The sequence below is a fragment of the Mobula birostris genome, chromosome 8 (genome assembly GCF_030028105.1).
Source record: "Mobula birostris isolate sMobBir1 chromosome 8, sMobBir1.hap1, whole genome shotgun sequence".
NCBI lineage: Eukaryota > Metazoa > Chordata > Chondrichthyes > Myliobatiformes > Myliobatidae > Mobula > Mobula birostris.
The window spans coordinates 84,555,466-84,581,418 of record NC_092377.1 but is presented as its reverse complement, the minus strand read 5'-3'; positions in this window follow the sequence as shown (position 1 = coordinate 84,581,418).

Genomic DNA, 25,953 nt, shown 5'->3' with positions numbered 1-25,953 from the left:
TATTAGATTAGATTATGAGAGAACACTCAGTCCTCTTTTATTGTCATTTAGAAATGCATACATGCATTAAGAAATGATACAATATTTCTCTGGAGTGATATCACAGAAAACAGGACATACCAAAGACTAACACTGACAGAACCACATAATTATAACATATAGTTACAGCAGTGCAAAGTAATACCATAATTTGATGAAGAACAAACCATGGGCACAGTAAATAAAGTCTCAAAAGTCCCTGAGAGAGTCGGCAAAAGGGAGAAACTCCCTGCCACAAACCTCCAGGCACCGTCAGCTTGCTGATGCCTTGGAAGCAGCCGACCACAGCCGACACTGAGTCCATCCATCTGAAAACTTCGAGCCTCCGACCAGCCCCTCCAATACAGCCTCCCGAGCGCCATCCTCTGCCGAGCGCCTTCAACCTTGCCCCAGCCGCTGAAACAAGCAAAGCCGAAGATTTCGGGGCCTTCTGCTCCAGAGATTCCGGTTATCACACAGCAGCAGCAGCAGTGAAGCAGGCATTTCAGAAGTTTTCCAGATGTTCCTCCGTACTCTCACGTCTGTCTCCATCAAATCAGGATTGCGCACAGTCCCCTACTTGACAGATAACAGATAAGTTGCAACCCCTGGAATATTAACTTACACCTTTACTCTCTACAGATCCTTTTTGACCCGCAGAACTTTCTAAAGTTATTGTATGTCCTTGACACTCGTAACCAAAGAAAGCCTCCTTCCTCAAAGTTTATGTTCTATATAACTCTACACAAGATTCTTGGTTTCTCTTTGAGTGGCATTGGCTTCCCAATGAAACCTTTCAGATATTGAAAGGTCTAGGTAGAGTGAAAGTGGAAAAGATGTTTCCATTTGTAGGGCAGTCCAGGATCTGAGGCTACAGCCTCAGAATAAAGAGAGGTCCCTTTATAACTGTGACGAGGAGGAAACTCTTCAGCTAGATGGTGGTGAATGTGTAGAATTTGTTGTCATTGAGGACTGTGGAGACCAAGTCACTGGGTGCACTTAAGTCTCAGATTGGTAGGTTCTTAATCGGTAAGAGGGGTGGTTAGGGGTTGCAGGGAGAATGTGTGAGTAGGGGATGAAAATAATCGGACATGACTGACTGGCACAACAGACTTGAATGGGTGTGTTTTATAAGAGGGCAGTATGATGTAGAATGGGCAGATTGATCAGGGAGCTTGATCATGCTGGTATTGAATATCCACTCATGTCTTCTCATATGCTTCAGTGAATGTGCTGTTAATGTCTTAAAGCTTCAAATGACAAACTTTGATGGACTCACAGTGGAGAGTATCCTGACAGCTGGTGTCACAGCCTGGAATAAAAACACCAGTGCTCAGGAATGGAAAAGTCTACAGAAAGTGGTAGACACACCCTAGCCCATCATGTGCAGGTCCGTCCCCACCATTGAGCACGTTTACAAGGAGTGCTGCCATCCACAGGTAGCAGCATCCATCATCAAGGACTGCCCCATCATCCAGGACCTGCTCACTACTTGCTGCTACCATCAGGAAGGAGTTTCAGGAGCAGTTATTACCCTACGATCATCAGACATCTGAACCAGTGTGGATAACTTCAGAAACCTCAATGCTGCACTGATTCCAGAGCCTAAAGACTTACTTTCAAGGACTCTACAACTTCTGTTCTCAGTATTTCTTATCTATTTATGTGTACAATTTATCTTTTTCGCATATTGGCTGTTTGTCAATCTTTGCTTATGTACAGTTTTTCATAAATTATATTTATGAAAAATGTCTGCAGGAAAATGTATCTCAGTTTGGTACATGATGACACATACATATCTTGATAATAAATTTAATTTGACTTTAAAGCTTGACCTTATTACAACTTAGCCACTGTGCATTGGGTGTCTCATCCATACAGGAACTAAAGAGTTACTGCTTGTGCATAATTACATAATTCTCCCTCTGTTATCCCCTATTCCTTAATCCAGTCCCTCTATTTCTTCCTGTAGCAGATGTGACATTGAATTTAGCTGTTCTAATTCAGCTTCATTGTCAGTCTAACTTCTCTGTATTTCTCAATTCTTAGATTTCATTAGTTAGGGGAAAAGACTATCAGTTTCATCACTGAACAGCAATTTGGATCCCTGTGCTAATCCTAGTGTGCATTTCCACAAACTTACAAGACAGAATATTTAGAGTGAAGGAAGGAGGAAAGGTTCAAATTAATGAGGCATTCTTCAAAATGTTCCACTCTAACACATTCTGACCTGTATTCATCAGTGTTATCACTTTACAACAAAACCCTCTCATAGCAGAATGACATCTAACATGTTAGTATTCTACCTTGTGTATGAAGGGGTGGCCATTAAGTGAGATTGTCTGAAATTCGAACCGTGTTCAACGTTTCAGCAGAAGCATTAACCTATTCAAAAGAAACATGCAACTACCTCCACTGAAGTTATAGAGGGAAGGAATTTCAGATACACTTCTTAAAAAAAATGGTTTCAGTGTCTCCTACAACTGCATTTTGATACTGTCAGATTTAGAAAGGTTGCTGCAATGGACATTTATTTTTCCAATTGCCAACCTTGCTTAACACTTGCCAGGCAATGTTACAGAAGGCAGTGATTACCTGGAGAATATATGTGTTAACATCCCTCTGCTAGATTATGCAAAAAGAAACTGCTAAAATACAAACAGTATGTTGCAAATGAAAGGCTTTACTTAAGAGAGTTTACTCAAGAGATGTGGCGCCATGCAACTCATAAAACTCTAGGAAGATCAATAAGCACCAGCTAGTTAAAAACAGAACACAAAATCTTCAGGATATATCCAAGACCTCAAGTAAGAAAATATTTATTGAGTAAATTGATCCACATTAAAAGAAGAGACTATAGATATTTCCAATAATGTTTAATAACCAGCTGGTAACAAGCAGATAAATGAATAACAAGTAATGACCACACACCCAGGAGAAGTAACAAGATCTTGGAAATAGGCATTTCATAGCTTTTGGAAAGCGATTAAATAGGGTAAAAGGATTGACATTGAAATTACTGACAATCTTGTGAACACACCTTTTACTAATCTATTGAATGAAATACCTAATCACTGCATTCAAAATTTTCAAAAATGAGAATTGATTGAAATGGCTTCATTCAAGTGTGATGGGAGTTGCGACTGACAGGGAAAATGTAGCTGGAGTAGGGAAAAAAGAATGTTTTGCCTTTCCTCAGTGAGCTGTTTCCTGCTATCTTGTGCAACCCTCAGGGTCGGCCAGCATGAGTTCGTCTAGGGGAAGACAGCCTCTGGCCCCGCCAAACTGAGAAATCTCATTTGTGTGGATGACTGTGACGTGTTGTCTGGTTACAAACCTGAACTGTAAAATATTAGACAGTACACCATACACAATTAAATGTCTGAACTTTATAAATCTTAATCTGAATATAGGGCTAGTAAAGAAAGTAAAAAGAAAAAGGGTCCATTTTAAGGAAAAAGTCAAACGTGCATGTTGGAGCTTACTGATAAGGCCATTTGTTCACTATCGACCTCCGAGAATCACTGAGCTTTGGACCATTGCTCCGCATCCACTCCATCTGGTGGTCTACCAGCTCTCTCCACACGTGTCTTTCTTCTTCATCTCTTGCCTACAAAAGACAGCAAAATCCCTGCTCCCAGACCCACAAGGAAGAACAATATCCCACTCATTGGCTATCATATATTCCAAAGGCCCTGTTATCTCTAGTCTTAACCCAAACATTGCTGATACAGAGAAACCATTACCTTAGCAATGAAACATTACAGAGAGGCCATTACATTAGCAGTGAAACCTTACAGTGTGTTACACTGTCCCCCCACCAAATTTAGTCATGTCCTCATGACATTGAGATAATTCGCCAACCCTTCCTACAAAACACAGTCCAATCCAGGTGTAAAATACAGTGACATAGCTCCCCAAAATGATAGGGATCACACTCTCTTCTCCTGGTGCTGCCTATCCAGTGGTCTTTTAATTCTCTGAGACCTCTACATCTCCTTACCTAACCCTTCAGGTTCAGACACTACAGGGGATACTTCCAGTCTACCTGGCAAGGCCTCCCCTGACCTATCACTCATGCCCACCTGCAACTCAGACCCCTCTATCCTGTGGCCAAGCCCGCTCCATCCCTTGCAGAGTCCCTCTGCAACCCAGGCTGCCCAGATAGCCTTCCCTCCCACTTCATCTGACTCAGTGGGAACAGGGCTGGAAGTCTCTTCCTCAATCAATGGGGAGTTAGCAACAGGCAGCTTATACCATATATCCAGGACCTCATCCTCCGAATCAGTATCCCTCTCAGGGGTGGGGGCCGGCCTAACCTTGTCTGCTGTGGGCCCTGCAGTCACCATGTTTCCACAGAGTCCTCTTACTAGGTGTAGGCTCCAAGTCGGGCCCTGGGCCTACCTGCACCTCTTGCCCCAGAGGCAGCAGGTGGTTTCGATGGAGAATCTTGACAGACATTTGACTCTCTACCACGCGGGGGCTAGTCGACAAGCAGTCCACCAGTTCATTTTTCCCAGGTAACCCCAAATTCCTTGTGAGGACTCAGTCTCCCGGCAGGAGTTGGGAGAACCTCAAATTTTGATCATACCTTCTCTTATTTCCTTGATTCTGCTTGGCAGCCACGACTCCAGCTAATTCATAAGTCCTTTTTACCTCTCTTCTCATATCAGACATATACTTCAGACAAGTCTTCAGTGGTAAGTCACCCTCGACAGTCCCAAAACAAAGGTCAATGGGAAACCTTGCCTTGAGCCCAAACATTAGATAATATAGCGAGTATCCAGTAGCTTCATTTCGAGTACAGTTGTAACTGTGAACCCGATATCCAATATGCTGACTCCACCTGCTCTTCTTGCTGATGGCCAGGGTCCTGAGCATGCCTACAAAGGCCGGATTAAACCTTTCTGGCTGGGGATCACCCTGCGGGTGATAGGGCATACCCAGTAACTCACAGATGAGCCTGCTCTTGAAATCCTGTCCCTGTTCACTATGTATCCCCTGGGGAGCCCATAATAAATGAAATACTTCTTCCATAATACTTTGGCTACCGTGGACACCCTCTGGTCCTTGGCAGGAAAATCCTGTGTATATCTGGTGTAGTGGTCTGTGATGAATAAGACATCCACCGTGTTGCTGGCATCGGGTTGTATTGACAGGAAATCCATACACACCAGGTCAAGGGGCCCTGGACTCTGCAAGTGGAACAAGGGAGCTGCCCTCGTAAGCAGTGTCTTTCACCATATGCATTGAGTGCACAACTTGTAGTATTCTTCGACCACTGACTTCATTCGGGACCAGTAAAACCAATCTCTGAGCAATCCGTAGGTCTTTTCGACCCTCAAATGTCCTGAATCACCATGAAGTGACTGCAACACAATCCTCCACTACTTCTCGGGCAGAACCAGCCGGCAACAATGAAGTCTGCCCGGGGGTACTCTCCCACTCTTCGTCCCTGTCCAGTCCCTCATGCACCCATCGGGACAAAGCATCAGCATCAATGTTCAGGCTTTCCGGCCGGTACTTCAGGCGGAAATCATGGGCAGACAATGCCACCAACCACCAATGACCTGTGGCATCCTGTTTGGCTGAGGTCAGAATATAAGTTAGGGGGTTGTGTTCCGTCCTCACTTCAAACTTGGTCCCGTAGAGACAGTCACTCAGCTTATCCACCATTGCCCATTTCAATGCCAGAAATTCCAGCTTGTGCGTGGGATAGTTTTTCTCGGAGGGTGACAAACTCTGGCCGATAAATGCAACGGGTCTCAACTTGGTGCCCTGATCCTGATACCGGATGCTCCCTAAGCCCTCTCTGTTGTCATCGGTATGCAGTACATATTGCAATCGGGGGTCCGCAAGAGCCAGCACCGGTGCCTGGGTCAGCAGCTCCTTCAGCGACTGAAAGGCCTCCTCACAGTTTACATCCCACCTTGGTCCAAAGGGTTCTGACAGGTACTCCACCCTCCCGTCCTTTTCTCCCCCTCCCTTTCTTCCCCAGGGGAGGCTAACCTCACAGAAGCTGATTCAATGGGTGACTCGCTTTTGCATAGCCCTTCACAAACCTCCGATAGTAACCACAGAACCCGAGGAACAAATGCAGAGCGCTCACAGTCTGGGGTCTTGGCCAAGTGGTCACTGCCTCGATCTTAGCCAGGTCTGTAGTTACTCCATAGTGTGAGATTACGTGCCCAACATAGCTAACAGACGTTTTGCAGAACTAGATCTTGTCCAGGGAAAGTTTTAACCCTTCAGCTTTCAGACGGCCGAGCACCTGCAATAGCCTCGCTTCATGTTCCTCCAAGGTGAATCCAAACACTATAAGGTCATCCAGATATTGCAACACCTCAAGCAAGTTCATATCCCCCACCATCTTCTCCATGGCTCACTGGAAGGTTGCTGGGGCTCCCAATATGCCCTGGGGCATCCTTTCGAACTGGAAGAATCCCAGGGGACATAGGAAGGCTGTCTTCTCTTTGTCAGCCTCACTCATGGGGATCTGGTAATATCCACTCCTCAAATCCAGCACGCTGAACCACTTTGCACCACTGAGACAGGCCAGCGCATCTTCAATCCTTGAGACAGTATACTGGTCAGGGACAGTGCTCCTGTTCAGAGTCCAAAAGTCCACACACATCCGTACATTCCTAATCTTCTTCCTGGCCACTGCTATTGAGGACACATAGGGGCTTCGGGACTCAGTGATGATCCCAGCATCCTTCAACCTGCACAAATGCTGCCACACATCTTCTACGTCTACAGGGGCCAGTCGCTGCATCCTCTCTCTAAATGGGGTGTTCTCCGTCACCCGGATAGTGTGACGAGTGCTCTTGAAACAGCTCACATCAAACCGGGAAGACACCGAAGTTGAAGACTCAGCTGTCCGCTTCCTCCTCATTTCCAACAGTTTCTCCTCCGCTTGTCTCACGAGGACACTAGACATTACTGTCACTGGGAACAGGTGCGCCAGGGGCATCCCCTGCTTGAAGGTGACCTCCCTCTTCGTGGTGTTCCTGATAATCACTGCCAACCTGTTCACCTGTACAACCGAGGGCTTCTGCAGCTCGGGCCTCACCAGTACCCCAGCAGGAAATCTTGACTTCCCCTCTTGGTCTTCCGGAGCGTTCACTAAAAGGACCTTGCCCTTAGGCACTCCAGGAAATTTGGGGGTCCCTATTACTCTCGCTACTTCCCCGGACTGTACCACTATTGCCTTCCACTGGGAGAATCACACAGTCCCTCGTTTAAGTTCAGTATCCAGCCCAATGCAGCCATGCACTTCCTCAAAAGCAGCTTGAAACATCAGGTGCATGGACATTGTTCCCAGAAGGCTCTGGACAGCCTTCTCCTTGCAGGCCCCCATAAGCCTCCTCACAAGAGGGGTGTTGGTCCCCCACCAGGATTAAAATTCCGCCCTTCTCAGCAGGGTCCGGACAAACCAGCACAACTGTAACAAGGACCTCAGAGGCTCTCACATCAGCCTCCGAGAACTCCAGCTTCACTGACAAATAACCATCGTATGGGTAATCACCAGCACTGAGACCCCAGATCTCTAGTGCACTGAGTGGTGTCAATGGTAATTGCTTCAGATACTGGTTGTAAGTGGAACGGTACAACAACGTGACTTGCGACCCGGTGTCGAGTATGGCTTCAGCATAAATACTCCCCATTTGTAGCAACACTGGAGCATGGTCCCACTAAGCCTTCAGGAAGAGGGTCTTTCACTTTCAGGGGTTCCTTGATATATTGTTGGGAATGTGTTCCCTCAGAGACACCAGGCTGTTCCTTCATTTGGTCTCCTCTAAGTTTCTTGACAACTCCTTCCTCTCACTCCTCAGAAACGATAGAACCCTGTCTTTGATGTCTCCATCTCCAGCTATGGGAAGCTCGACTTGTGATTTGGCCTGCTCCGCTACTGTCTCCTCCTCCCCGACAGTGTGGACAGGCCGTGGCCCTGCCTCACTTGGGGCACCGATAGACGCCAACAGTTCCATTACTGTTACGTCAGCATTAGTCTGAACTAAAAGAAGGTCTGAACCCACCAATTTATCAGATCGCCGTGCTACAACCTCAACTTTACCAACAGCTTTAACCGTTCTCAAAAATTCATCCGGGGTATAAATATCCACCCAACTCGACACGCACACATTAGTTACCGGTAACCTCACGGAGGCACACCAGCACTCCACCCCGGCAACATCCACACCAGCACAGACTTTAACACACAACACACTGGTTCAATGCTCAGGGCAATCGCATAGCATCCAACGGAATCAATCCCGGAACGGTACCCCTACAATTCTAACACTCACATTCAGCCGGCACGTGTTCGTCTGGGTCTGGCCAGCCTCTGGCCCTGCCAAACTGAGAAGTCTCGTTTGTGTGAATGCTGCGTGATGTGTTGTCCGGTTACAAACCTGAACCACAAAATATCAGACAGTACATCATATGCAACTAAATGACTGAACTTTATAAATCTTAATCTGAATATAGGGTTAGAAACATAGAAACATAGAAAACATACAGCACAATTTTGGCCCTTCGGCCCCCTTTGGCTGAATATGTCCCTACCTTATAACTACCTAGGCTTTACCCATAGCCCTCTATTTTTCTAAGCTCCATGTACCCATCCAGGAGTCTCTTAAAAGACCCTGTCATTTCCACCTCCACCACCACCACCAGCAGCCCAATCCATGTACTCACCACTCACTGCGTAAAAACTTATCCCTGACATCTCCTCTGTACCTACTTCTAAGCACCTTAAAACTATGCCCGCTCGTGCTAGCCATTTCAGCCCTAGGGAAAAGCCTCTGACTATCCACGCAATCAATGCCTCTCATTATCTTGTACACCTCTATCAAGTCACCTCTCATCCTCCGTCGCTCCAAGGAGAAAAGGCCGAGTTCACTCAACCTATTCTCTAAAAGCATGCTCCCCAGTCCAGGCAACATCCTTGTAAATCTCCTCTGCACCCGTTCCATGGTTTCCACATCCTTCCTGTAGTGAGGCAACCAGAATTGAGCATAGTACTCCAAGTGGGGTCTGACCAGGGTCCTATATAGCTGCAACATTACCTCTTGGCTCTTAAACTCAATCCCATGATTGATGAAGGCCAATGCACTGTATGCTTTCTTAACCACAGAATCAACCTGCACAGCAGCTTTGAGAGTCCTATGGACTTGGACTCTGATCCTCCACACTGCCAAGAGTCTTACCATTAATGCTATATTCTGCCATCATTTTTGACCTACCGAAATGAACCGCCTCAAACTTATCTGGGTTGAACTCCATTTGCAACTTCTCAGCTCATTTTTGCATCCTATCAATGTCCCGTTGTAACCTCTGACAGCCCTCCACAGAATTCAGAACACTCCCAACCTTTGTGTCATCAGTAAATTTACTAACACATCCCTCCACTTCCTCATCCAGGTCATTTATAAAAATCACAAAGAGTAAGGGTCCCAGAACAGATCCCTGAGGCACACCACTGGTCACTGACCTCCATGCAGAATATGACCCGTCTGTAACCACTCTTTGCCTTCTGTGGGCAAGGCAGTTCTGGATCCACAAAGCAATGTCCCCTGGGTTCCCATGTCTCCTTACTTTCTAAATAAGCCTTGCATGGGGTACCTCATCAAATGCCTTGCTGAAATCCATATACACTACATTTACTGCTCTTCCTTCATCAATGTGTTTAGTCACATCCTCAAAAAATTCAATCAGGCTTGTAAGGCATGACCTGCCCTTGATAAAGCCATGCTGATTATTCCTAATCATATTGTACCTCTCCAAATGTTCATAAATCCTGCCTCTCAGGACCTTCTCCATCAACTTACCAACCACTGAAGTAAGTCTCACTGGTCTGTAATTTCCTGGGCTATCTCTACTTCCTTTCTTGAATCAGGGAACAACATCTGAAACCCTACAATCCTCCAGAACCTCTCCCGTCCCCATTGATGATGCAAAGATCATTGTCAGAGGCTCAGCAATCTCTTCCCTCGCCTCCCACAGTGGCCTATGGTACATCTCATCTGGTCATGGCGTCTTATTCAACTTGATGCTTTCCAAAAGTTCCAGCACATCCTCTTTCTTAATGTCTACATGCTCAAGCTTTCAGTTCGCTGCAAGTCATCCTTGCAATCACCAACATCCTTTTCCATAGTGAATACTGAAGTAAAGTATTCATTAAATACCTCTGCTATTTTCTCCGGTTCCATACACTATTTCCCCACTGTCACACTTGATAGGTCCTATTCTTTCATGTCTTACCCTCTTGCTCTCAACATACTTGTAGAATGCCTTGGGGTTTTCCTTAATCCTGCCCACCAAGGCTTTCTCATGGCCCCTTCTGGCTCTCCTAACTTCCTTCTTATGCTCCTTCCTGTTAACCTTACAATCTTCTAGATCCCTAACATTACCTAGCTCTCTGAAGCTTTTGTAAGCTTTTCTTTTCCTCTTGATTAGATTTACTACAGCCTTTGTACACCACGGTTCCTGTAGCTTACCATAACTTCTCTGTCTCATTGGAATGTATCTATGCAGAACTCCACACAAATATCCCCAGAACATTTGTCACATTTCTTCTGTACCTTTCCCTGAGAACATCTGTTTCAAATTTAAGCTTCCAAGTTCCTGCCTGATAGCCTCATAATTCCCCTTACTCCAATTAAACGCTTTTCTAACCTGCCTGTTCTTATCCCTCTCCAATGCTATTGTAAAGGAGAAAGAATTATGATCACTATCCCCACAATGCTCTCCCACTGAGAGATCTAACACCTGACCAGGTTCATTTCCCAAAACCAAATCAAGTACAGTCTTTCCTCTCAACACACACAAAAGTTGCTGGTGAACATAGCAGGCCAGGCAGCATCTCTAGGAAGAGGTACAGTCGACATTTTGGGCTGAGACCCTTCGTCAGGACTAACTGAAGGAAGAGTTAGTAAGAGATTTGAAAGTGGGACGGGGGGGGTGGGGGAGATCCAAAATGATAGGAGAAGACAGGAGGGGGAGGGATGGAGCCAAGAGCTGGACAGTTGATTGGCAAAAGGGATATGAGAGGATCATTGGACAGGAGGTCTGGGGAGAAAGAAAAGGGGGAGGGTGTAAGCCCAGAGGATGGGCAAGGGGTATAGTGAGAGGGACAGAGGGAGAAAAAGGAGAGAGAAAAAGAAAGTGTGTATATAAACAAATAAATAATGGATGGCGTACAAGGGGGTGGTGGGGCATTAGCGGAAGTTTGAGAAGTCAATGTTCATGCCATCAGGTTGGAGGCTATCCAGACAGAATATAAGGTTTTGCTCCTCCAACCTGAGTGTGGCTTCATCTTTACAGTAGAGGAGGCCGTGGATAGACATATCAGAATGGGAATGGGACGTGGAATTAAAATGTGTGGCCACTGGGAGATCCTGCTTTCTCTGGTGGACAGAGGGTAGGTGTTCAGCAAAACGATCTCCCAGTCTGCGTCAGGTTTCGCCAATATATAGAAGGCTGCATCAGGAGCACCGGAGGCAGTATATCACCCCAGCCGACTCACAGGTGAAGTGTCGCCTCACCTGGAAGGACTGTCTGGGGCCCTGAATGGTAGTGAGGGAGGAAGTGTAAGGGCATGTGTAGCACTTGTTCCGCTTACAAGGATAAGTGCCAGGAGGGAGATCAGTGGAGAGGGATGGGGGGGGACGAATGGACAAGGGAGTCGCGTAGGGATCGATCCCTGCGGAAAGCAGAAGTGGGGGGAGGGAAAGATGTGCTTAATGGTGGGATCCCGTTGGAAGTGGCGGAAGTTACGGAGAATAATATGTTCGACCCGGAGGCTGGTGGGGTGGTAGGTGAGGACAAGGGGAACCCTATTTCCAGTGGGGTGGTGGGAGGATGGAGTGAGAGCAGATGTGCGTGAAATGGGGGAGATGCGTTTGAGAGCAGAGTTGATGGTGGAGGAAGGGAAGCCGCTTTCTTTAAAAAAGGAGGACATCTCCCTCGTCCTGGAATGAAAAGCCTCATCCTGAGAGCAGATGCGGCGGAGACGGGGGAATTGCGAGAAGGGGATGGCATTTTTGCAAGAGACAGGGTGAGAAGAGGAATAGTCCAGATAGCTCTGAGAGTCAGCAGGCTTATAGTAGACATCAGTAGATAAACTGTCTCCAGACTTATAGTAGAGATCAGTAGATAAGCTTGTCCTCACCTACTACTTGTCCTTGTCCTCACCTACCACTTCCCCTTGTCCTCACCTACCACTAATAGGGTTCCCCTTGTCCTCACCTACCACCTTGCATGCCCAGGAACACTGAATGTATAGTGCTGATGGCTGTGGGAACAAACCACAATCAATCTAGGGGTAGCTGTGCAGACAAGAGGGAAAAAATGCAGTGTCAGCAGAAAGGTTCAAAGGTTCATTTATTATCAAAGCGTGTAAGCATAAACAACTCTGAAATTTATCTTCTCCAGATAGCTACAACACAAAGAAAGAAAATAGAAGTCATTCAGAGAGATCAAGAAATCAAACAGTAATTAAAATGGTTTTTAAAATTTCTATGATTTCTTCTAATCTCCTGCTGTAACATTTCTTGATTTCTTTCGTCAGGATTTTTTGGCAAAGGGTTGGGAAAACGCTTTGAAAATTCTTTACCCTCACCTTCCTTGAGGATATTCTGCCAGAGATTTCAGAAGAGATATTTATACGGTCTTTATTATATTCCACTGCACTATTTTCACTATATTCTGAGGCTATGCAAATAAACCAGAGATACATCTGGCTGCAATTAGAAATCAAAAGATAAGAAATAAAATTAAGAGGAGAGAATTTAGCTCTGATGCCAGCTCTGCCATTTAAGAACATCATGCTTGATCTTTTGCCTTGTGCATCATTATCCTCACTTCCCCAATACTAGGATTTCCAGGCACTATGTATTAGCTTTGTTGGCTTCCTTCAGTTTAGACCTTGTTCTCTTCTGCTGTTTTCTTCTAGCTGTGATTAGAAATTGTACCTTCAAATGATTATGCCTTGGAATTTCCTTAGTTAATGTTTCCTTTCTTTCTTTACTTCTTCTCCTTCTCCTGAGGCAGTCTCTCAGATACAGCAGGCTCTATCATGGATAAGGCAGGAAGTGTTTTGCAAAGTTCGAACTTTGTGAGGAAGTACCCTCCCTTCCCCAGCTATATGGAGCTTGCGTATGCTCTGGATACATCCATTCCAAATTCTCGATACCATCCCAGTTGCCCCTCCTCCACTATGATTCCCAGATTTCAGTTTGGGTGTTGTATTTCTTTAAGGAAGCTTTTAGCGCATTCTTGAATCTTTATTTTTGTTCAGTTGGCATGGATTTGTGAAAGGAAAATCATGTCTGACGAATCTCATAGAATTTTTTGAGGATGTAACTAGTAGAGTGGATAGGGGAGATCCAGTGGATGTGGTATATTTGGATTTTCAAAAGGCTTTTGACAAGGTCCCATACAGGAGATTAGTGTGCAAACTTAAAGTACACGGTATTGGGGGTAAGGTATTGACGTGGATAGAGAATTGGTTAGCAGGCAGGAAGCAAAGAGTGGGAATAAACGGGACCTTTTCAGAATGGCAGGCAGTGACTAGTGGGGTACCGCAAGGCTCAGTGCTGGGTTCCCAGTTGTTTACAATATATATTAATGACTTGGATGAGGGAACTAAATGCAACATCTCCAAGTTTGCGGATGACACGAAGCTGGGTGGCAGTGTTAGCTGTGAGGAGGATGCTAAGAGGATGCAGGGTGACTTGGATAGGTTAGGGGAGGCAAATTCATGGCAGATGCAATTTAATGTGGATAGATGTGAAGTTATCCACTTTGGTGGCAAAAACAGGAAAATAGGTTATTATCTGAATGGTGGCCGATTAGGAAAAGGGGAGGTGCAATGAGACCTGGGTGTCATTATACACCAATCATTGAAAGTGGGCATGTAGGTACAGCAGGTGGTGAAAAAGGCAAATGGTATGCTGGCATTTATAGCAAGGGGATTCGAGTACAGGAGCAGGGAGGTACTACTGCAGTTGTACAAGGCCTTGGTGAGACCACACCTGGAGTATTGTGTGCAGTTTTGGTCCCCTAATCTGAGGAAAGACATCCTTGCCATAGAGGGAGTACAAAGAAGGTTCACCAGATTGATTCCTGGGATGGCAGGACTTTCATATGATGAAAGACTGGACGAACTAGGCTTATACTCGTTGGAATTTAGAAGATTGAGGGGGGGATCTGATTGAAACGTATAAAATCCTAAAGGGATTGCACAGGCTAGATGCAGGAAGATTGTTCCTGATGTTGGGGAAGTCCAGAACGAGGGGTCACAGTTTGAGGACAAAGGGGAAGCCTTTTAGGACTGAGATTAGGAAAAACTTCTTCACACAGAGAGTGGTGAATCTGTGGAATTCTCTGCCACAGGAAACAGTTGAGGCCAGTTCATTGGCTATATTTAAGAGGGAGTTAGATATGGCCCTTGTGGCTATGGGGATCAGGGGGTATGGAGGGAAGGCTGGTGCAGGGTTCTGAGTTGGATGATCAGCCATGATCATAATAAATGGCAGTGCAGGCTCGAAGGGCCGAATGGCCTACTCCTGCACCTATCTTCTATGCTTCTATGTTTCTAATTAGCGGAGATTACTCTGTCCAGTAGATGGTGAGTTTTTTGCTGTGTTTGTCACCTTGTACTTCAAATACTTTTTCCTTAAATGTCCAAAGTCTGTATTAATACACTGGAAGAGTTGATAAATGCCATCAATATCTGCCTGCACTGAAAGGAGGTTCCTGAAATATGAGAATTGGTCTACGTTTTCCAGGGTTCTGTGCAGAATTTTATAGCTAAGGGTGTGGGTGGGGGAGGGATGGGGAGGGATGGGGAGGAACAAAGTAGCTTGATAGCACTTTTTTAGCAGTTGTAAGTTCAGGCATTTGCATTAGTGGAACCTGACCTCTGGAGGTGTGCAATTGCAAAAATATTCTGCATGTTATTGCTTTAATATTGAGTTCAGGGTGACAGTCCTGGAGTGGAGACAACAAAGATTGTCCAGTTTCCTGTGATTCCTGAAGATCAGTTCCACTCCGGCCAGAATCTTGTCACAAACAAGAGAAAATCTGCAGATGCTGGAAATCCAAGCCACACACAAAATGGTGGAGGAACTCAGCAGGCCAGGCAGCATCTATGGAAATCGAGGAATCAAGCAGGAAATTCCTTTGCAATTAACTTTCACAAGGGACTGTTATCATTATATCTTTGGTGTCACATCAGCCTCAGCAATTTGCACAGAACGATGGATCAAATGCTACAGGATATCCCAGGAACACAATGCCACCTTGATGACATCATTGTGACTGGAAAGAAAGGTGAAGAACACCTCCAGAATCTTGGTAAATTGCTTACCAGGCTGAGTGAGTATGGTCTGTGAGAAAGTAAGAGAAATTGCGAGTTTTTCAGGAATTAAATCTCATATTGTGGACGTGTCATTGACAAGCATGGCTTACATAAGTCACAAGAGAAGACTGACGCAGTGCTGCAGGCACCCAAACTGGAAAACGTGTCACAACTCACATCATACTTGGGCGTTGAAAACTACCACCCAATCGGTTTCTCCCAAATCTTGTTACAGTGCTGCACCCATTGAATGCACTGTTACAGGCAGGATCAAAGTGGGGATGGTCAGACAGATGTGAAAAAGCATTTAAGCAAACAAAGAGACTAATGCTATCTGATGAACTGCTCACCTATTATGACCCATCTCTGCCCATCAGACTGGGGTGCGATGCATCCCCTTATAGCATTGGAGCTGTTTTGTTGCACACAATGAAAGATGGATATGAATGTCCTATTGCATTTGCTTCAAGATCACTGACAGCGTAGAATGCAACTACCTATATATTGATTGAGAGGCTCTTAGCCTAGAATGAGGAATAAAGAAGTCCTACCACTACCTCTATGGACAAACGTTTATTCTAGTGACAGATCACCAGCCCCTTTTGTCTATTTTTAAACCCACAAAAGGAATTCCTGTGATGACTGCTACTTGGTTACAACATTGGGCACTGTTCCTAGGAGCCCACTCTTATGACATAGAGTTCAAGGGTACCAAACAACACAGCAATGCTGATGGCTTATTACTTCTTCCACTGTTGGCAACTGAAGAAGCGAAGTCTTCATACTGTATCCCAGCAGAAGTGTTCCACACCGCACTGGTGGACCAGTTGCCAATAGCAATTTCTGAAATACAAAAGGAAACAAGGAATGATCCAACATTGTCAAAAATTTCCGAATTCAACATGCAAGGATGGTCAACTCATGGTAACCTCATGTTTCCAGAGTTTTCAGTGAGATAAGACCAACTGATGTTCTGTCAAAAAATGGTGATGTGTGGGTCTCGTGTTGTGGTTTCCTTTAAACTGCACACCAGAGTGTTAGAGAATCTGCAGGACACCTGGGTACAATCAAGATGTAGGGTCTCGCCCGGAGCTACGTTTGATGGTGGGGAATAGATAGACAGATTGAAGACTTGACCAAAAGTTGTTCAAGATTCTAAAAAGTTCAAAATGCACCCCCACAGGCATCATTACACACATGGGAATGGCCATTGACACCATGGCAAACAGTACATATTGACTTTGCTGGGCCATTCATGGAATCCATGTTTCTGATTGCTGTGGATGCTCATTCAAAATGGTTGGAGGTCATACCCATGAAGTCAACCACATCAGAAAGGCCAGTTTCTGCCCTGAGGACTATGTTCGCCAGAAATGGCTTACCTGAAATAATTGTGAGTGACAATAGACCACAATACGCGTCAGAAGAATTCAGACTATTCATGAAGAAAAATGGCATCAGACATTTCAAGTCAGCTCCTCATCACTAATGAAAGAGTTAGCTGAAAGGTTTATCCAAACATTCAAGAAGTCCATGAATGCTATAGACAAGGAGGACATTTCTTGCTAGCACAAGGTGGACGTCATGTGCACCAGATTATGGAAGCGCAACCGAAGAACACAATGGAGTCAGCTGCTTCCAACATGACGGGCATATTATAACCACCGGACATTTCTCTCAGTGATGATCATGTCACTAACAGCAACATGACACCAACAACAGAGAAGGTTGTCTTTGACAAGACACCTGCCAAACCTGATGCCACTCCATAGGCCCAGAAGTGCTATCTTGAAAGAAACAAAGTGCCACCCAAAAGATTGAATCTTTGGTATAGTGAAGTTAGTTCTACACCATTATTGTGAAAGCATGCTTATTTAAATATGGTTTGTAAAAGGGAAATTGAATGTTTTGTACAGATGCAGTTTTATGTTACATTAATCTAAAGGAGGGGGAAATGCTTGGATCTACAGTATTTCTTTTAGAACAATGACTTCCCTTAGCACTCTGTATGGATTGATAACTTAGCTATTCGCATTGATCTGTTGCTTCTGCAGGCATATTGATCTGCTTTCTCGCTCTCTCTCTCTCTCTGCCATGTGAATATACCAGTTAAAGCCATCTCACATGCATGTGCTTTTCTTTCTTTTTCAATGCTTTTATTAATTACTTCCACAGATGGATACAAAATACATTATGGTATTATGGAAGCAGAAACAAGATTGAATTTCCCCATAACTGTGTATAGTAAATTAACAACAATATTGAAAAGGTATATTTTGTTCTAATCTAAGGCAAAATCAAAACCCCATAACAAAAAAAGAGAGAAAAAAACAGAAAATAAAACTGTTTGGGTAAAACAGAAAAAATCTCTGACATATAGTCGTAAATTCAAACATATAATAGCTATCATCATTGCTGACCAAATCGAAAATTGTGAAAGTAGATCCAAAAAGGTCCCCATAATGTGAAAAAATCTGGTCTAGGTATAGAAATAGAACACCTAATCTTCTCTAGATTTAAACATGACATAACATCAATCAACCTATGGGCATGAGTAGGTGGAGCAGCAACTTTCTATTTAAGCAACAAAACTCTTCTGGCTAAAAGAGAGATAAAAGCCAAAATAAGCAAATCATTTGGCTTAAGAGTAAAATCATTTCCTCCAACAATACCGAACAAGGCAGTTAGAGGGTTGGGTTTAAAGTTTACTTTAAAAAGCTCCGAGAATGTTTGAAATACTTTTTTCCAAAATTTATCAAGGCGCGGGCAGGACCAAAACATATGAATTAGAGAGGCCTCTTCGACATTACACCTATTACAGTATGGAGAAAAATCTGAGTACAGACCAGAGAGTTTATCTTTAGTCATATAGGCTCTATGAACCACCTTAAATTGTAAAAGAGAGTGAACATGTCCTTTTATTTATTTGATATGTAGATGCATAGACACTATATATATACACAAACAAGATAACTCAAATATTACTTAAATATTAAATACACATCTCTCCTTGTGCTTATCTATAAACTCCAACTCAGCAGAGAATGCATCCCAAATATATACAGTATATTATGTAAAGCAACTACTATATACAGACATCCACAGTATAGTCAATTTTAAATTGTCCCATTCAGGCCTGAAGATTTAATCACTGTGGAGGATTTCTTACTCTTTTGGAATAATGTCTTTTCTGACAAAGCATATTTCTTGGTTTGGCAGGTGAGACTTGTGGTTGTGAAAACAATCTCAGTTTCTGGGGCCTCCTCCATGGTGGCTGTAGGAGTTGATTCTGAGACTGCAAGAAATGGTTTTCACAGGTTTGAACACCTTTCTTCTCCTTCCTTTTTCTTCTTCCAGTTAATGCATCTTGATCTTGGGACCGTGCATTTAGTTCACTGAAGTATTCTCTTATTAATCCTTGCATTGCTCCCTTTATGATCTGATAAGAATCAATATCAGAAATAGAATCAGGTTTAATATCACTGGCAGATGTCATGAAATTTGTTTGCTTAGAGGCAGCAGTACAATGCAATAAAATGCAATAAAGAAAAAATAGTAAATTAATTACGGTAAGTAGATGTATGTATATAAAAATAACACAAAAACAGAAATAATAAAATTGAGGTAGTGTTCATGGGTTCAAATGTCCATTTAGGAATCAGATGGCAGGGGGGAAGAAACTGTTCCTGAGGCTGCATCCACACTACGCTGGAAAATTTTGAAAACAAAGCTTTTTCTCTTCGTTTTGACTCTCTGTCCATACTAAAACAACGTTTTCATCCCCCGAAAACAGAGATTTTCAGAAACGGTCTCCAGAGTGAATAAATCTGAAAATGCCTAATACTCATTGCAGTGTGTACGAGGTAAACGGAGCTTTTTAAAACCACTTTCATGACTTGCCGGAACAGATGGCGGCAGCCCAGCATTTCATTGTGTTCTTCTTCTTCTTCTTCTTCTTCTGATTATTATTACTACTTTATTGTCGCCAAACAATTGATACTAAAGCGTACAATCATCACAGTGATATTTGATTCTGCACTTCGCAGAACCTAACAATTTCAGAGCAAACGGCAACGAGACTCAAGCCAGAAGAGTTAGAAATGTACTCACCAAATACTTTGACCCATAGCTTACTGAATAAATAAGTATAAAAAACAGGAATTCTGCAGATGCTGGAAATTCAAGCAACACACATCAAAGTTGCTGGTGAACGCAGCAGGCCAGGCAGTATCTGTAGGAAGAGGTGCAGTCGGCGTTTCAGGCCGAGACCCTTTGTCAGGACTAACTGAAGGAAGAGTGAGTAAGGGATTTGAAAGTTGGAGGGGGAGGGGGAGATCCAAAATGATAGGAGAAGACAGGAGGGGGAGGGATGGAGCCAAGAGCTGGACAGGTGATAGGCAAAAGGGGATACGGGACGATCATGGGACAGGAGGTCCGGGAAGAAAGACAAGGAGGGGGGGGGGACCCAGAGGATGGGCAAGAGGTATGTTCAGAGGGACAGAGGGAGAAAAAAGAGAGTGAGAGAAAGAATGTGATTTGCATATTTATGCAAGTACTTCTCTGACAATAGATGTGTAACAGCCTAATGTAACATTGTATGGAAATACAAGATACCACTGATGCAGACAGGTTTTATACACTTAACAAGGTGCTTTATTAATGCAACAGAATTAGTCAGTTTTTCAAAGTTCATTGTCAACCGGGTCATACTGTCCGTGAACTCCCTGATGGTCGCCTCTATACGCTCCAGTATTTGTTTTATTTTGTTTTAAGTCCTCCTCCGCGAGAGCCAAAAGCAATTCCTTTTAAGTTTTTCTACTCTGTAACTGGACAAACGCGCTCTAAGTATAGGTTTCCCCCGCTTTTCGAACGTTCGCTTTAGGAAACCTCACTGTTACGAAAGACCTACATTAGTACCCTGTTTTCGCTTTCAGAAGGTGTTTTCACTGTCATGAAGAAAGGCAGCGCACAATAAAAAATCAGCGCACGAAAAAATCAGCACGTGATAAAAGGCAGCGCGCGCCCCGAGCAGCCGCTCTCCCCCGGATTCGGAACAGCATTGCTTAATCACATTGCATTGAGCAGCCGTTAGCAAGATGAGTTCTAAGGTGTCGGAAAAGCCTGGAAGAGTGTTAGGGGTGTTACACTTAGCGTAAAACTAGACATAATTAAGCGTTTCGATCGTGGTGAACGAAGCAAGGACAAAGTGAGTTTGGCTTGTGGAAGCTGACGAAGATGATGTTGAAGAGGTTTTGACCAAGATCTGATAGATGAAGAGCTGATGCAATTGGAAGAGGAAAGGATAACAATGGAAACTGAATGCAGTAGCGAAAGTGAAGCAACTACGTGAGATTTTCGTTGCAATGATAAAGTACGACTTTAATTTTGAAAGGGTACGTCGGTTTTAGGGGATATTTGCAGGATGGTTTGAGTGCTTACAAGAACTGTGTGATAGAAAAATGCGCGAGGCTCAGCAGTCAAGCAAGCCTTCCACATCAGCCACAGCAGATGACGAACCTCGACCTTCGACATCGAGGCAGGCAGTCATAGGAGAAGATGAGTTGCCTGCCCTGATCGACGATGAGACGACACCCCCCGTGTCCCACCACCCCAGCCTCTGGGCCCCGGACAGATACTGTACCGATTCGCAGAGAATGCAGCGGTAGCTGGGAGGCACACAGCACATCTTTAAGAAAAAAGCTGAAATAAACATACTAATTAATTAGGTGCTGCCTAGCATGTAATTGTTGGCCCAGATCAGTGGCGATGCAATCGGCAATCGCCTCTGATCTTCGCCGACATTTACGTGCCGGGCAGCACCTAATTAATTAGCCTGTTTATTTCGGCTTTTTTCTTAAAGATGTGCTGTGTGCCTCCCGGCTACCGCGGCGTTCTTTGCGGCAATGTATTGGGTCAGCGGCCTGGAGGGTGGGGGCCACTGCACCACCTCAACCTGCGACGACTCAGTCTAACACACCATCATCAGTGTGCTTGGCGCTGTTTTCCCAATTCCGGTAAGTGATACTACACTGTACATACATTATTTCTACTTTATATAGGCTGTGTATTTTTACGTGTTATTTGGTAGATTTGACAGCTTCATAGTTTAAAGGTTACTGGAGAGCGTGTTTATGCCAACAGTGCTTGCGTGAGATTTTCGCTATGGAGATCTGTGCAGGCAATCGTTGCAGAGAAGTATTTCTACTTTGTATAGGCTGTGTATTTATCATATCATTCCTGCTTTTACTATATGTTACTGTTATTTTAGGTTTTATATGTTATTTGGCATGATTTGGTAGGTTATTTTTGGGTCTGCGAATGCTCACAAAATTTTCCCATATAAATAAATGGTCATTGCTTCTTTGCTTTACGACATTCCGGCTTGTGAACCGTTTGATAGGAATGCTCTACCTTCGGATGGCGGGGAAAACCTGTATACCATTTCCTCTTCGCTTGTTTTCTGTGTGCCCTGTAGAGGAGATTCGCCCAAATATTTGTGTTAGTGTGGACGGAGATATTTTGAAAAACGCTTAGTGTGCACGCCTGTCATTTTTACCTGAAACCGGTGTTTTCAAAATTATCCGGCTTAGTGTGGACGTAGCCTGAGTCACTGAGTGTGTGTCTTCAGGCTCCTGTACCTCCTTCCTGATGGAAGCAATGAGAAGAGGGCATGTCCTGAGTGATGGGGGTCCTCAATAACATGGGAGGGCAGCACTGATGAGAGAGATCAGCCCCCCGCAGAATGCCGACTCTACGCTGCACAACCTCACCTGGTCTGCAGCAGTAGGGAAACTGTGGCTTAAGGTCTAACACTTGCTACAACAGAGACTACACAGCTCTCATGTCATCCGTCCCTCCACCAGAGAAGGGTAACAGGCCTGCAGCAACTCACATTATCACTGTCCAACAGAGCCTTGCAATTGCAGGTGAAGTGCCTGAGATGATATCCAACAGTTATAATGTACACTGCCTTCACGCACCAATTCCAATGCCATAGAGTATCAGGCAGTGACACAGTCTGCAGCCAGGTCAGCTCCTCTGTGCCCAAACCAGCTCCTCCAACACCCTGACCGGCTCCTTTCCTAACGCCCTGACCGGCTCCTTTCCTAACGCCCTGAACGGCTCCTTTCCTGACACCCTGACCGGCTCCTTTCCTGACACCCTGACTGGGTCCATTCCTAACACCCTGACCGGCTCCTTTCCTAACACCCTGACTGGGTCCATTCCTAACACCCTGACCGGCTCCTTTCCCGACACCCTGGCTGGCTCCTTTCCCGACACCCTGACCGGCTCCTCCGACACCCTGACCAGCTCTTTTCCTGACACCCTGACCGGGTCCTTTCCTGACACCCTGACCGGCTCCTTTCCTAACACCCTGACTAGCTCCTTTCCTAACACCCTGACCAGGTCCTTTCCTAACACCCTGACTGGGTCCATTCCTAACACACTGACTGGCTCCTTTCCTAACACCCTAACCGGCTCCTTTTCTGACACTCTGACCGGCTCCTTTCCTAACACCCTGACTGGGTCCGTTCCTAACACACTGACTGGCTCCTTTCCTAACACCCTGACTGGGTCCATTCCTAACACCCTGACTGGGTCCATTCCTAACACCCTGACTGGCTCCTTTCCTGACACCCTGACAGGCTCCTTCACTGACGTCCCAGCCAGATCTTTCGACACCTCAGACAGCACAACTGCCGACACGATTCCAGCTACTCCGATCAACAAGCAGCTCATTGATGAAGTAGTTCTTGGAGTAGTATTGTCTTGCGATGGTGAAAGAACACATTTAACAAAAAAAAAAGCAGCTTTGCTTGACCCCCGAGAGGTGAATGCGCCGCTTTCTTACTTGAAGTTGTAGTCAGACCACTGCTTTCATCACTTCCATGATTCTTCTGAGTAGCATAGTCCTTCCTTGGTCCAATATTCTTTCTAACCAGAGGCACAGAGGTTGGCACCAACAACTGTTTGCCCTCTGTTTGACAATGGTTCATGGTGTACAGCATGGAGACAGTTGTGGCATCATTTGGTATCTTTCTTAATTCACTTCCAGTTGATTCTATTGCAGGGGATGTGACATGCAAATAGTGGATGGATGTCTAGTCAAGTCGTAGTTGTCTCAACTTCTTATGTCCCAACAGTGCATGTCCTTCGGTTTTTACCACATACAAGCTCAGTGTGGCTTGTTGGTTGAAATAGCTGAGCCAGCGTCCAATTCCAGTTTAATGAATTTGCCATTCACTTCTGTTGTAAGCCATATTGCTTGTCCATTGGTAGGCTACCCAGTCTTGCGTCACTCTCATCATTATCAGAGTTTTCATAACAGTATACAGATTAGTGCTCTTTTTGAAAATGCAACTTGACTTTTTCTCTTTTTTTTTGCCCAACATGCACTTTGTATATGTCCTACTTTATTGCATTTTCTGTAAGTTTTTCCCTTCAATCTGCATTGGTTCAGCATATGTGAGCACCTGCCACAACAGGCCAGTTCCTGTTTAGACTTTGCAATTTTGTTCACTTTCACTTTCATTCCTGATGGCAACTCAATTGCATTTTATTGCTGTTTCCATTGATAAAGCAATTTCAACTACTCTTTAAAATGTAATTCGTGCTTCAGTTAGGAGCAATTTTTGAATGATTCTTGTAAGATTCCACAAACTATACAATCCTCTCAGTGCATCATTAAATCCATTACTGAACTGACAATGCTCAGATAATCTCTTCAGTTCAGCCACATATGCTGAAATGAACTCCCCTTTCTTTTGATTTCATTTATGAAACCTAAAGCATTCTACAATCAACAAGGGCTTTGGTTCTAAATGTTGCTGCATTACTTTGACAATAACAGCAAAGCTCATTTCTGCTGGTTTGTTTGGAGCAGTCAAATTTTGAAGTTAACTATGTGCCTTTAAACCCAAAGCACTTAATAAAATGAGTACTCATTTCTCATTGGCTATTTCATTTGCTTCAAAATACTGTTCAGTCCATTCAGTATATAAAATCCAGTTATCTTTTGTGCAATCAAATGTATCTACCTTTCCAATGCAGCAAGTCACTACTGCTGCTTTTTTTATTATTATCACTGGGTACTCATTGTTTATGAACCTGGAATGCTTCCGTTTACAGCCTTTTATGAAAAAACTCAACCGTTTCTGCACAGGCTGCACTGTTTTTTCACTTGTTGTTCCTCACTGTGTTTTTTTTTACTTGGACGCCTCGCTGCTCTTCAACAGGTTGGTAACCATATTAGATTTGTTTAAAAATACCTAATCACCACTAATTCAAAGGAAGCCATGGGAGTCCAAAATACGATTCTAACTTTGGGTTTATTTCAAGCGAGGCATGCTCATATCACATGGTAGCATGATGGCAGATGCAATTCACTTATTTATTCATATACCTTGGAATGAATTATTTAAATAATCAAGAGTGCTTCATCAACTTATATCTATATACACAACAGCCAGTAAGCCATTTCTTCTGGGAGTTATATTCGAGTCAAAGGAACAGATGGATTCACTCAGCTCCTCCATTGTCAGTAGCTGGTCCAGTCTCATCTGCTTGCTGTTGTCTACCACTTCTGTGATGGATTACAGGAAATTCTGGAAGTTTAGGAAGCTCTGTGGCCTTACTGTCATACAGACTGGAATAAAAGGATCTGCAGACCCTCAATATGTCTATCTGTGTCTATCTGTGAGGATGCTACTGAGCTGTCCTCTTCCTTAAGGCTGTAGATTACAGAGCTCCCCCTATTAACCTTTTGAAAGGAGAAACATGAGCAGTCTCATCCTGTTCTATAGTGCAGACACTGGATTAGAAGATGATCTTGGAGGCTTCGGCAACGAAGTGCTGGGCTTCCTGGCCTTTCACCTCTCATAACTCCTCTTCATATCCACTCCTTTCGACTGCAGATGGATAAGATGCTGCCACTCTGCCTGGAATTAAACCAGTGCCTTCTGACCCTGCCGTGTTTTCTGAACCCCTTTGCAGTTGAAGAACCTCTTGATGTTGTTCTTGGTTGCTTCTCACTAGTGAACAGAAGAGTTAAGATTACTTTTTTTCTCCAACCTCTGTACTCCTTCTCTAATTCCTTAATGTTCACTGGAGTCAGCAGCTTAACATTCAGAATCCATGTCCCCTGCTTACCTTCTCGTCCTTCTGTGAGTGACAGGATGCTCGAATGAGGCAGTGGAGAGAATACTGGTGTGACACCGGCGGATTTGACTGTGATAGGCTTTGACACAAAGAGGAAGTAACTACATTAAAGATGGTGGTGTTGTATTGTCTTGACCTTAGTGAAATTCTCATATCTCGGTTAGGCTATACCATATGAAAACTCCATTAACATTGAGCTAACAAAATTGCCACTCAACCTCAGCACAGTCTTGCCTGCTTCCCTCACTGAGTAGACAGAGCCCTTGAAAATTCTGACAGGGAAGACAGTTGCATTAACTCTTCTGAGCAGTTAAAGGAACCAATGACCAGATTATGTCCAGTTGCTGGAATGCACTCTCTATATAGCTTTAAACTTAAAGCACCATGCCTCTACCTCAAGAGCCCAATGT